This window comes from Protopterus annectens, chromosome 6.part0, assembly GCF_019279795.1.
Source record: "Protopterus annectens isolate FY-2018-M chromosome 6.part0, PAN1.0, whole genome shotgun sequence".
In the NCBI taxonomy this organism is placed as follows: domain Eukaryota; kingdom Metazoa; phylum Chordata; order Ceratodontiformes; family Protopteridae; genus Protopterus; species Protopterus annectens.
Genome location: NC_056737.1, coordinates 1896123698 through 1896138817, shown reverse-complemented (window position 1 = coordinate 1896138817; position 15120 = coordinate 1896123698).

Here is a 15120-nt window from a genome sequence, read left to right as displayed (position 1 = left end):
CACTGACAAGGTGGGCAGTGTAGTAGTAATGGATAAGGTTTTTTATTACAAGAAAATGATGGAACGTTTGCATGATACAGATACTTATGTTGAACTAAATGAGAGACAAGTACAAGGTATAACTGACAGGATATCTGTATATATTTTTGACTTATTGATTACTAATTATGTATCAGAGGAATTGTTTGACTACTTTCAGATAGAACATCCAACTATACCCATTATTTATGGTCTACCTAAAATTCACAAAGACATCACACAGCCCCCTATGAGACCTATTGTATCCAGTAAAGGATGGGCCACAGAAGCCATCTCAATTTATATTGAACAAAATTTACAAATAGTCCTAAAATCATGTGAGACTATACTAACGGATACAAAGGCATTTATGCGACTGTTATATAATAAGACCAGGAATATTAATAGAAATTATATGTTTGTGACAATGGATGTCACTTCACTGTTCACAGTGATACCGAATAAATGGGGTATTGAGAAAATACGTGATATTCTGACCTTGAAACAAGTTTTTCAAAGCACTAAGATTAATTTGATATGTGAGTTGCTTGATATTGTCCTAGAAAATAATGTCTTTATATTCAATGACAAGTTTTATCTACTGAAAGTTGATGTAGCAATGGGCACGGCTTGTGCTAACAGCTATGCCAACTTAGCATTGGCTGCATGGGAAAAAGATCATGTATTAAGTGCTAGCAATAAATATGCTGGCAAAATTGTGTGGTATATACGTTTTGTAGATGACATCTTCCTGTTATGGGATGGTACTAGTGAAGAGTTGCAAGAGATGGTGGAGTACTTAAATAGCACCACTGAATTTTTAAGATTCACTAGTCAACATTCCAGGGACTCTATTGAGTTCCTAGATGTTTTGGTTAAGAAGATAGCGTTAGATGAACTTACAACAGGGATGTATAGAAAATCTACATGGAGAAATAGTATTTTACATAAGACTAGTATGCATCCAACATTTGTACACGAAAAATATAGTGAAAGGACAATATATGAGAATAAGCCGCTTACATAATACAGATGAAGGCGTTGTGAAGACAATGACTATATTAGAGAAAGACTTCTTAAACAGAGGTTATAGTAAGAAAGACATAAATGAAAGCTCTAAATATACCATTGAAAATAGGGATGGGAGATGTAAACCGCTCTTCTCAAATACTATAGAAGATGTTAAAAGCAAGGAAGGTCATGATTTTAAAGTTAGATTCCCTATATCTTATTCAAGTGACATCAGAAGGTTCTGTAATATTTTTGAGAAGAAGTGGAATGTTTTATTGTCGGATCCTGACTTGAGAGAATTGTTAGAAGATAGACCCAGCTTTTCTTTTAGAAATAAGAGGTCCTTAAAAAGGCAACTCTGTTATAAATCCAGAAACAATGAAAGAATGATCCTATCTGATAGGCAGGGGACTTTTCCTTGCAGAAATTGTACAGCATGTGACTATTTATATAATAAATCTACATATAAACATCCTACACTAGGATTTATAATTGATATAGATTTTATGCTGACTGCAGAACACAAAATTTGGTTTATTTCAGCTTCTGCACTGTCTGTCATGCCTTTTATATAGGCAAAACCAATAGGTGTCTAAAGGAACGTATCCTTGAACACCTTAGAGATATATGAAATAAAAAAGACACAAGTGCTTTAGCAAAACATGTGGAAAAAGAAGATAGGAAACATATTTTTAATTTCATGGTTTTAGAAATAATAAATAAAAGTAAGAGGGGAGGTGATATAAGGAATAAGGTAGAGGAAGCAGAACAAAGATGGATTTTACTACTTCAGGCAGATACGTCTTCTGGATTGAACAATGCTGTTTCCTTGAAACCTTTTTTTAAAATCCAGACCACTAAAACATTAAGTAATATGGATTATTACATAAAATGTGTCTGTTATATGTATATTTTATTTCATCTTATGCAGAATATAAGGCAAATTAATGTACTGGTGTATGCAATTTTAATTAGTCTATGTCATAGTTCTATATGTGTTTTCATTGGTTGAACCATATTTTAAATACCAATGTTTTAACTGTTTTTATGAGTCTGAAGAAGCGATCAGCTGACTTAGATCGCGAAAGCTTACTCTTGTTTAATAAAGTGGTGTGAAACTGCAAGTGAACCATTTCCTACCTTGACTACTACATCTCAGTTACAACTTTTGGTTTTATAAAGGGCACTACTGTGAAGCTGCAAGTGATTTATTTCCTGACGTGGATTATTCCATTTCTATCTTCAGCTGTGGTCTAACCATTGGTCTTTTAATTTTTTTCGCTTGAGGTGTATACCAGGCGTTTATCCAGCTTTTGTTTTCTTTCACATAACTTTGTAAGATGGAAATCCATGCAGAACTAGCATGGTCAGGTAAAAGGGATTTTTAAATATAACTTTTACTTGCCGAGATGATTCTGCTGTCCCACCACATAGTGTGCTTGCCTCTTAAAATAACTCTGATCCCACTCAGGCTACCGTCCCACTGTGATAGAAATATCTCTGTATTTTGGACTGCAAATCACTCTGAGGTCTCACAAAAGTATCTGCACAGATGCACTGTAGCATATTGAGCAGCTTGAAATAACTGATCCCACTTGCGCTACCCTCTCACTGTGATAGAAATATCTCTGCATATTGGACTGCAAATCACTCTGAGGTCCCACCAAGTATCGGCATGAATAAGATACCCTGTAGTATATTGCGCAGTTTGAAATAACTCTGATCCCACTCGGGCTACCCTCCCACCGTGATAGAAATAACTCTGCATTTTGCACCGCAAATCACTCTAAGGTTCCACAAGTATCGGCACAGATGAGACACCCTGTAGCATATTGCACAGGTGACTGCCTACAGCTCTCAACTGTTCTTTACTGCTGTTGTATGTATTTAGTGTAATTTCTAAGGGCGAGCTCACTTGCAGTTTAACTGTCCACCGCAGACATCTCCTTCCCAGTAGTTTCATTTGATACTTTCTCCCCTCATAAATACCATTGTAACCATACCCGATCCAGGTCTTTCCCCCTCTTACAACATTAGATGGCAGCATATGCTAGCTGCAATCACTGTTTACTGGCCTCATAAAATACTTTACTCAGTTAAACATCCATACCCTTATTCCTTCTTAAATGCATGGTTAGTTATAAAATGAGCTAACCTCCCAGGGAAAGAAAGGAAAAGAAATATCTTTTATCCTTCTAATAGATTACATGTGTTTATGTCAAACACTTCCCACCTACCTGATATAAGAGCTGAAAACTTTATCCCGAACTGATTGTTTTGTGGCATGCTTGCCTCTTTCAGTGGGGGCTGGATGGCTCACCTGAGGTTATTGGTCCACCCCTCCAGGAGCAGGTACTGACCCTCCCCCTTATTAACTTAGCAGAAACTGTATCTATTAGACCGCTCTTGTGGCACCATTTTTAAATATCCCCTTTATCTGCCCAGATGCTTCTGCTGTCCCTCCACATAGTGTCATTGCCTGTAAGTCTTAATTCAATGTTTTTTTTTTCCGCTGTTTTAGTCTGAACCTGAATCATATGATTTTAACTCTAAGGATTTCGCTGCTGTTTTAAACTGTATCTTTGTATTCATACTGCTCGTGCACTGCAGACTGCATAACCTAGATATTTGCTGATTTCTCTGGTTAACTGCTGTTGTTTTTAAACTGTATCTTGTATTTTTACCGCTCCTGCACTGTGGAGCACATAACCAAGACATTTACTTATCTCTCTAGTCAACTGCTGCTATATAGTGATTAATTCAGGGATATTATGCCTTTCCTTAAAATGTTCTGCACCTGAATTTTTTCTTTACTCTGGAAGACAAGTGATATACTATGTAGCGATTACTGTGTGAGAACTATCTAACTGCATTTAAAGTGAGATACACCTTTTATATTCATTGTAAAGGTATTTCTCTGTATTAGCAATACATATTATAAATACCACAGCAGGGTTACAGCCTGTTTCTGGCAATCTCGATCTATGCTATGCAGTAGATTGAATGTATTACATTTAACTGCCAGAACCAATTCTCAACAGTTAAACATGATGTTAAGGTACCTCATCTGTGAATAATAGTAGAAGTGAAAGTTTGCCTGAATCTAGATTATCTCTCTGCTAAACGAGCCTCAAGGAACCAGATTTTCTGTCTGTATATCATTGTGGTGGTTTCTTGTCTAACAAATATTTCATGTACTGGTGTGTTGTTTCCGTCCTGTATCACAGTGCTGTATAGCTTGTTTTTCTTATAGGTTCATAGGTTCATAGGTTGGTACTAGGCTATCTACCCGAAGGCATTTATAAGCCTAGCCAGAATGTGTTGGCTTTCACTGCCCCCTTAGATTAGTTCCCTGTGCCTCTGTCCAGCAGAGCCACTGAAGTGATCCCTGAGGTAAACTTTCTGTTTCCTATCCACTCATCAAGGTTTCTTTTGAAGAGTGCTAGCGAGGAGCTCTGCCTAATGTAGATTGGGATCTTGTTCCAAAGCATGGGAAGTCTCTGGGACAGGAATCTATCCCTCCAGCACATCCTATTTATTGTTGTGGTGAGGTTTAGATCCCTAGCGTGTGGCTCGAGGGGATAAGGTTTTCTTTAGGTGGAGCATGTCCATCAATTCTGGGTTGGACATAGCCTTGTATGTCAGGCAGAGATCACCTCTGAGTAGGCGGTATGCAACCGAGTACAACTGGAATTTCTTCAGTCGAGTTGCATAGGGCATCTGTTTGAGGCCAGTGATCCTCTTGGTGAGGTACTTCTGTGGTCTTTCCAGCTGTTGCAGGTATCTTGTAAGGTACATCCTAAATGGGGCATTGTACTCTATGATGGGTCTGACGAGTGATGAGTAGAGGGGCACAATGACCTCTTTTGATCTGGATGCGAACCTTTTTGTGATTAGGTGGGCCACGTAGAAGGATTTTCTAACCACTTTGGCAATGTGATTATCAAAGGAGAAATTGCTATCTATTTGGGTCCCCAGATCCCTTATTATGTCGTATTTAGGGGACTACCACCTATGTGGTAGTTTGTGGGTACTTTGTTTTTCCAAAGGGGATGACTATGCACTTTTTGGCATTTAGCTTGAGGCCATGATTTTGACACCAGGTATCCATCTCAGTGAGACCCTTTTGGTTGATGTTGTGTCAGTTGGAGAGTCAATTATAGCCCCTAGTTTGCAGTCATCTGCGAACTTGGTCAGCCATAGTCCTCCTGTGCTTGCCTGTACCTCTGAGAAGTATATGACAGGAGGAGTCCTAGGACTGAGCCCTGGGGAACGCCACTTGTAACCAGTTTAGATTTGGACCTAGCTCCCACAACTCTCACCATGTGGGTTCTGTCCGTAAGCCAGTTGGCAACCCATCTTGTGATGTAGGGGTTTATGTTCAGGCTGGTGAGCTTGTCTATAATACCAGAATGGGGAATGTTGTCTAAGGCCTTAGTGAGGTCTAGGTAGGCTGTATGTACCACCTTTCCCTCGTCTATAGCCTTAGCAACTGTCTCAAAGAAGTCCACCAGGTTTAGAAGGCATGATCTTGCCTTAACAAAGCCAAACTGGGTAGGGTCCAGTGTTTGGAGGTTTCCAATGTCTCTGTTAATGAGTTCCATGATGATGCGCTCCATAGCCTTGCAGACTAAGCTAGACAGGCTTATAGGACAATATTTCCCGGGGTCTGTTGTGGCTCCACCTTTGTGGAGTGGAATAACCGTTGCTGTGTGCCACTCTATGGGTATGTAGGCTGTGGAGAGGCTGAGTTTGAACAGTGTGTTTAGGTGAGGGGTTAGTTCGTCTTTGAGCTTGTGTAGGATTCAGCCTGGGACACCGTCCAGTCCCACTGATGCTGTGTTTTTGGCTTTGGAGAGGGCTGTTTTAACCTGAGTGTCTGTGATTTCAGGGACTCTACATTCTTCTGGTATGGTTATGGGCCCTTTTGGGGGTGAGAGGGGGTTGAAGTTTGCGCTGAACCTGTCTGCTAGGATGTTGATGATATTGGTTGGTTCAGTGTATTTTGTGCCATTCTGCAGTAACTCCCAGCAGATCTGAGCATTGCCACTTAGATTATTGACATAGCTAAAGAATGCCTTGTGGTTAACTTTGGAGTCCTTGACAATTTTTCTTTCAAAGCTCACCTTGGATGATTTTATGAGGGATCATAGTTTCTTGCTGATACTGATCAGGGATGTCTTCCCTTTTTGGGATTTTACTCTTTTCTGTACTAGTTTCCTCCTTCTATTGTATAGCTTGTTTATGGCAGGAGTCCACCAGACTGGTTTCCTTTTCTTGGAGGAGTGAGTCTTGGTTTTGCTTGGGAAGGCACAATCCATGAATTCTTGTAGCTGCCCGTAGAATGCATTAGTAAAGGATTTTGCAACTTGAACAGTGTTATCCTTCAGCATGGGGGCTTTGAAACTTTCCACCTTGGTCTTAAGTAACGTGAAGTTTGCTTCTGAAAAGTTTTTCATGGTGGTTTTCTTGTCTGTGAGTGGAGGCAGAATATGGATATCCAAAGTGATTTGTTTATGGTCAGATCTAACGAGCGAGGGGTTGACCTCTGGTGTGGAACACCAGTCACCCATGTTGGTGATGACCAGGTCGAATATGTTGTCACCTCTGGTGGGAGTGTTGATCAGTAGAACCAGGGCATTTCAGTTTATAAATTCTATTAAAAGTTGGGCAAGGGAGTTAGTACTTGAATAGTTCTCCCAGTTAATGTTTGCATAATTGAAATCACCCAATATTAAGGTGTTTGGTAGGACCTTTATGTTTCTCAGTGTTTCCAGAAATGCAGAATGGGGGCCCTGGGACATGGTGGGTGATCTGTAGCAAGCTACAATTTGAATTGCAGTTTTGCCCATTGTTAGTTGCATGTGGATGATCTCTGAAGCATCGTGCTGTGCCACTAACCTGGAGGTGTGGGTACCCTTGATGAATATGGATACGCCCCCGCCTTTTGTATTTTGATTTGGGATCTGTGGCCAAAATATATGGTATGGTAGTCCTGGGGTGCTCTCTGGAGCCTAAACCAGGTTTCTGTTACTGCACATATATCGATTTTCTCCATACTGAGGAGTGCCTCGAGTGCATACATTTTGAGGTTTAGACTTCTGGCATTGAGTAGCATTACCTTCAGTTTTTTTGTTACTTTCTTCCCCTTGAGTTTAACTGCTGTTGCTCTCCCCTTCATTCCCACTGCCCTCATGCTCTCTTTTTACCACCCTATCTATCTACTCCATCCTCTGTATACATCTCCTGGCTTTTATCTTTCATCTTAATCTATCTCTGGATTTTACGGCTAGGCCCTCTTCTTATAACTCACCCATGCTTTTCTTTATTTTACAACTTGAAATAACTCTGATCCCAATCAGGCTACCTTCTCACTGTGATAGAAATAACTCTGCATTTTGGACTGCAAATCACTCTGAGGTCCCACCAAGTATCGGCACAGATGAGACACCCTGTAGCATATTGCACAGGTGACTGCCTACAGCTCTCAGCTGTTCTTTACTGCTGTTGTATGTATTTAGTGTAATTTCTAAGGGTGATCTCACTTGCAGTTTAACTGTCCCCCACAAACATCTCCTTCCCAGTAGTTTCATTTGATACTTTCTCCCCTCATAAGTACCACTGTAGCCATACCCGATCCAGGTCTTTCCCCTCTTACAACATTAGATGGCAGCATACGCCAGCTGCAATCACTGTTTACTGGCCTCACAAAATACTTTACTTAGCTAAACACCCATACCATATCTCCCTCTTAAATGCATGGTTAGTTATAAAATGAGCTAACCTCCCAGGGAAAGAAAGGAAAAGAAAATATTTTATCCTGTTAATAGATTACATGTGTTTATGTCAGACAAACACTTCCCATCTACCTGATATAAGACTTGAAAACTTTATCCAGAACTGATTGTTTTGTGGCACACTTGCCTCTTCCTTTGGGGGCTGGATAGCTCTGCTGAGGTTACTGCCCCCCTCCAGGAGCACATGCTGTCCCCCCCCCCTTATTAACTTAGCAGAAACTATATCTATTAAACTGCTCTTGCAGCACCATTTTTAAATATCCCCTTTACCTCCCCAGACACTTCTGCTGTCCCTCCGCATAGTGTGCTCACCTGTAAGTCTTAATTTAATGTTTTTTTTTCTGCTGTTTTATTCTGAACCTGAATCATATGTTTTTAACCATAAGGATTTTACTGCTGTTTTAAACTGTGTCTTTGTATTCATACCACTCGTGCACTGCGGACCACATAACCTAGATATTTGCTGATTTCTCTGGTTAACTGCTATTGTTTTTAAACTGTATCTTGTATTTTTACCGCTCTTCCACTGTGGAGCACATAACCAAGACATTTCCTGATCTCTATGGTCAGCTGCTGCTATATAGTGATTAATTCAGGGATGTTATGCTTTTCCTTAAAATGTTCTGCACCTGAGTTTTTTCTTTTCTCTGGAAAGCAAGTGATATACTATGTAGCGATTACTGTGCAAGAACTATCTAACTGCATTTAAAGTGAGATACACCTTTTATATTCGTTGCAAAGGTATTTCTCTGTATTAGCAATGCGTATTATAAATACCGCAGCAGGGTTACAGCCTATTTCTGGCAATCTCGATATAAGCTTTGCAGTAGATTAAATTTATTAAAATTTAACTGCCAGAACCATTTCTCAACAATTAAACTTGATGTTAAGGTACCTCATCTGTATATAATAGCAGTAGTGAAGGTTTGCCTGAATCTAGATTATCTCTCTGCTAAATGAGCCTCAAGGAGCCAGATTTTCTGTATGTATATCATTGTGCTGTTTTTTTGCCTAACCGGTGTTTCATGTACTAGTGTGTTGTTTCCCTCCTGTATCACAGTGCTGTATACCTTGCTCTTTTTCTTTCACTTGAGTCTAACTGCTGTTGCTCTCCCCTTCATTCCCACTGCCCTCGTGCTCTGTTTTTGCCACCCTACTTATCTGCTCTGTCCTCTCTATACATCTCCTGCCCTTTATCTTTCATCTGAATCTATCTCTGGATTTTACAGCTAGTCCATCTTCTTATAACTCACCCTAGCTTTTCTTTAGTTTACAGCTTGAAATAACTCTGATCCCACTCGAGCTACCCTCCCACTGTGATATAAATAACTCTGCATTTTGGACTGCAAATCAGTCTGAGGTCCCACCAAGTATCAGCACAGAGACACCCTGTAGCATATGGCGCAGGTGACTGTCTACAGCTCTCAGCTATTCTTTACTACTGTTGTATGTATTTAATGCAATTTCTAAGGGCGAGCTCAGTTGTGGTTTAACTGTCCCCCACGGACGTCTCCTTCCCGGTAGTTTCATTTGATACTTTCTCCCCTCGTAAGTACCATTGTAGCCATACCTGATCCAGGTCTGTCCCCCTCTTACAACATTAGATGGCAGCATACGCTAGCTGCAATCACTGTTTACTGGCCTCACAAAATACTTTACTCAGCTAAATACCCATACCCTATTTCCCTCTTAAATGCATGGTTAGTTATAAAACAAGCTAACTAACCTCCCAGGGAAAGAAAGGAAAAGAAATATATTTTATCCTGCTAATAGATTACATGTGTTTATGTTAGACAAACACTTTCCATCTACCTGATATAAGAGTTGAAAACTTTATCCAGAACTGATTGTTTTGTGGCACGCTTGCCTCTTCCAGTGGGGGCTAACCCCACTCCATTCACTCCCCTATCCTACCCCCATTCTCACCCACCCCTATATCAATTACATTTATACCTAACCCTGCCACACACCCCCACCAGTCACACTCCTCCATATTATAACACCTCCCACACTTCAAATTACCCTATCCATACCCACACCCCTACCAATTTACCACCTCTCACTCCTCCCTGCGCTCCCTCCCTCCAAGCTACAGCATATCAGCTGAAGACTCCTCCGCCTACCAACTCTCCACAAGCCAACTCCTCTGATTCCTAACTCTTCTCCATCTCTTTTACTTCATCTCACCTTTTAATTGCTAACCACAAACAACTTTCAGCATATCATTTACTGCTTCATAAAACTTTAAGCACTACCATTAACTCCTACACCCTACCATTTCAACCTCTAACACATACACCTCCAAATCCATCTTAGCTTACTTTAAACACTACTCAGCTATGTCTCTCAAATTCAAAATCTTTCTCCTCATACTCACTCTCTGCTTCTCTCTCCTTCTTATACTTACATCATATCACACAACTCATCTTCCTTCCCCACCCTCCCCCACTATATCAACCCCCTATCACACCCTGCCTAGCTACACTGCTATATGTTCGAGCCTGTATCCAACCAATCCTATACTACTAAAGAAAATGATCCTGCTTCCCACACAACACTGAACTATTCCTCACCAAGATTACAAACACTTCAGCAACACAAAAAAGAAGCCTCTCCCTAGCTACTTCCCAACTCTCTGTAATTTGACCCTCTTTGGTGATATACACCCTAACCCAGGCCCTCAGGGGTTCTTATAACTCTCCTAGCACAACTAAATACTTAAACTTTACCACTGTTAATCTCCAGAGCATTAGGAACAACATTCCACACCTGCATGCTTGGCTAAGCCAACACAAACCAGATTTCACTGCCATTACTGAAACTTGGCTAAAGCCTTATATTAAAGATTCTGAAATTCTTCCACCTAGCTACTCCTGCCTTAGATCTGACAGACTCCATATAATAGGCGGAGGTGTCACCTTACTATTTTCAATCACCTATGCAGTTATTCCATACTCTAAGCCAATTCCCCCCTTCCCTTCTGTTGAGCTACTAGTTACTTTCCTCAAACGTATACATCCCCCCAGGTAACAACTGTCAAATTTTAGAAGAACTTCTAGCCTGGACTAGCCAAAGCATGCAAAATAAAACTATCATACTAGGTGACGTCAAGACATCTCCAACAATAATTCATCTACAAGCATCAACCTTCATACTTACTCTCAAATTATATTTGACATTACAAGACCTGACAAAAACAAAAACAAAGGGTCAACCTTGGATTGGATCCTGGTTTCTGAACCTGACAAAATCTCTTCCTCAGGCACTCTCCCAGACAGTATTAGTGACCACTCTCCAACATTCTTTATACGTAAGGTCACCTCTACACCTAGCCCTCACCAATATAGATAGTCTAGAGATTTTTCTCACTTCTCTCAAAATACCCTTAATGACATACTACATAATACAATCTGGAGCCCACTAAAATCTCTTCCACTTAATGAAGCTGTGCAATTCTTTAATTCCACATTTCTCAGAACCCTAAACAGTCTTGCCCCCTCAGACTAAAGAGAGTTAAATCAAAGCATGCCAGCTGGCTGACTAAAACCACAAAGCAAGTCATGACCTCTAGGGACAAAGCCTGGAAAACCTGGCAAAAAAAATAAAACATTCTATAACCTCAATCAATACAAACAACTTTAAAACCAGGTGAAACATTTAGTTGCCAAAAACAAAAAAGAATACATCCAAACTATTCAAGACCAGCATAGTGAAAATCCCCAAAAATTCTGGGGAGCTATTAACTCCCTACTGCACACAGGAACTATCAATACCCCATGCCCCAACCCAGATAAAACCCTCTCTGAACTAGCCACACTCTTCAACACACACTTTATTGACACCATCACAAAACGTACTACTACCTTCCCACCCATTGACCCAAACACATTAGGACCGTCATCACCACATAATCCCTCAAATCCCATACCCAATTGCTCTCTATCACCCATTCTCACATCAACCATCCAAAAACTTCTCCTCAAACTAAAACCTTGCACTAACCCCCCTGTAATGCCCCTGATAATCTACCTACTGAATATCTTCACCTAGCAGCCCCTTCCATAGCTTATTCTATCAGCATCCTCCTCAATAGGTCAATTCAAGAATCCTGCATACCAGACATCTGGAAGAAAGCATTTGTCATTTCTCTTCATAAAGGCAGCAATGACTCTAATATCTCAAACTTCCGTTCAATAGCCATTCTTTCCCCATCTCTAAAATACTAGAGAAGTGTATCCATACACAGCTTCTAAACCATCTTTTGAAACACCAACTGCTTTCCCCTACTCAGTATGGCTTTAGACCAAGACATAGCACCAACACTGCCTTTATTTCCTTCTTAGATACAGTTAATAGAGCTTATGATGCTGGCTTTCTAGTCTCCACACTCTTTCTTGATCTATCAAAGAAATTTGACACCATTTCTCACTCACAACTGCTTACCAAACTCTCTAACCTTAAACTATCCCCCCTACCCTACAATGGTTTACCAGCTACCTCAGCAACAGACAGCAATCTACCAGATGGCTGCATTCCTCCTCTCCTTTCATTCCTACTAATACAGGTGTTCCCCAGGGCTCTATACTGGGTCCTCTCCTGTTCAGTATATTTGTCAAAGACTTTCATCAAATGTTCACCCATAGTTCCAACATCCAATATGCAGATGACTCAACTATAATCTGCTTCTCAAAACCTCTAATTGAATTACATCTCACCCAAAAAGCATTCAACTCTACTGAGCACTGGAAGTCCCAAAATCACCTAGCCCTCAACCCCAATAAAACTAAACTCCTATTATTTACTCCCACAAAATCTAGTCCTATCGACAAATCTCTACTTACTGTAACTTTCCTAAACAACACTTTCATAGAAGTTATTCCTAGTACAAAATTATTAGGGGTCTTCATCGATGACAAACTAATTTTTGACCTACATATCCACAGCAACATCAAAAAGACACATCAAAAGCTAGGTGCCCTATAAAGACACCACTACTTCCTCAGTCTGTATTCAAAAAAGACCCTAGCCTCATCATTTATACTTCCAACTCTGCTATATGATGCCCCCATCCTCACCAACCTACAATCCTCTCTAAAAAGTAAGCTTGACTCGTGCTACAGCAAAATTGCCAAATTTGCTACAAACGCAAAATACTCCTCGATGCCCCCATCCTCACTAACCTACAATCCTCTCTAAAACGTAAGCTTGACTCGTGCTACAGCAAAATCGCCAAATTTGCTACAAACGCAAAATACTCCTCACACCACTGCTCCTCACTGCATCAGCTAAAGAGGCTAGAATCTCCCCACCATCTTACTTATCTACAACTAACAACAGCCCACAAGATTATCTTTCAACCTGAAAGCTGCCCTTCCATCTCATCCATAGTGACCATTTGTCACCCCAATCGCCACCTCAGGTCTGAAAACAAAATGTTGTTGTCTATTAAAAAACCCAAACTGTCAGCTGGTTAAATGCTGTATTCCTTTCCTGTCTCCAGGTTATGGAACAATCTTCCCCCATCTCTCAGAACTATCAGCAATCTTGCATCCTTCAAAAAATCCCTAAAAGAACACATTCTCTCTCTCATTGGCTATGCTCATGTACCCCACCAATAAATCCAAAACCTGATTTCCCTCTCTAGAACCCAATCTATATCCATATTTTTATACTCTCCACCACTCCTGTCCTGTCTATTACCTCCTTGTCTCTGTCTGTCACCTGCTTCATATTTCTAACTCAGTCCTTTCACTTGTTTTCCTACCAGATTCCATACTTCTCAACTTCTACCCATACACTGGAATATACCCACATTATTGCTCTCTACCCTTACATTTCTGCAGCCTTCCTCCCTGCTCACAACTGACTTCTTTACAGTCTGCCATTTCCACTATCACTCCTATATATTCTCATCCTATCTCTAACACACTAAGACCTTTGTTTGCAATTACTGTATGATATAATTGTTATATTTCCTGAGTTTACATTTGAAATTTCTGTGTACAACTTTACTGTGTATCAACATTGTCTTTAATTGTTTTTAATTACTTTATATGTAAGATTGTGAAAATTTTCTTCCCGGGCCTCCACTGAAAATGTAAAACTAGCAGTATTCAAACCATATACCAGCAATACTCAAATTCTGTCCCTAAGTCTAAAACCTTCTCCACCATATAGTTGGCCTTTCTCTACAAGTCTTGTTGTAAGAGTTATTCCCACCTGCTGTCTGTAACAATCTGTAGCTCAAACACCTCCAGGATGTCTTCCTCACAGGCAAGGTAAAGGGACAATGCCCACATGAAGCACTCAATTATAGGAGTGTGTTGCCATGACATTGGCTACTGGAAGAGCTACATAGCTGCTCTGCATACAATTATCAAGTGGTGAACACCAGTTGGTGCACAGGCCATCACTTGGTCAGGGGTATTACCTACAAAAGGCAATCTACCACCTATTCAAACCAGCTGTCTACCAGTAGTCGACAATGAACAAACAAAAAGAACTGGAGCAACTTTGTGATATAACCCACTGCACTGTAAATAAAAAAATGGTATGTGAAACAAATATAATTGAATGTAGTATGTGTTTTCTAATAATGGGAAATAGGAGTTTGAAAGAATCATGTCTTAACAAGACTTACTGTAGTGATGTCCTGCCAAACAGCACCTAAGGTTATAGCATCTGTATCTCTCTGCTGTGACATAGAACACAGCTCAGCACCCTGACTCACCCTAGAAAAGGGCAGCTCACATATGACAACCACTGGAGTGTCTGTCAAACACTACTGACTGTGCCACTGCTAGGCCAGCTACAGGGATATTGTACATATCCACATGCTATCTGTGAATATGAGTATGATACACGTTTGTTGTGTAAATCTAAAAGAACTATATAGAGCATGTGCATATGAAAGTACTGTTGCAGAAGTGTGTGTTGAACTGCATGTTATATAGTGAATTCATACCATTCAACTGTACAGTGTTCTGCTGGACAGTAAGCACATTTGTGCCTGATATCTGTAGTCACATACATATGCAGTTGTGTTATGTCAGCCAAACCATTGGTAAGTCTGTGAGCACTGGCATTGTAACATAATAGCCTAGTTATGACTGTTGGACATCATCCTTAGTTATCACTGTGATGTCAAAGCCTGCTGTGCAATCAACTTAATTATGCATGTTGCAGCTATATTAATGCAGTGTCAATATCAATGTGCCTTTGCCACCCATGTATATGTGCCATTGTCCAGACATCCTGCTATAACAGGTTGAGAGGTATGATTGAGCAGCAAGAC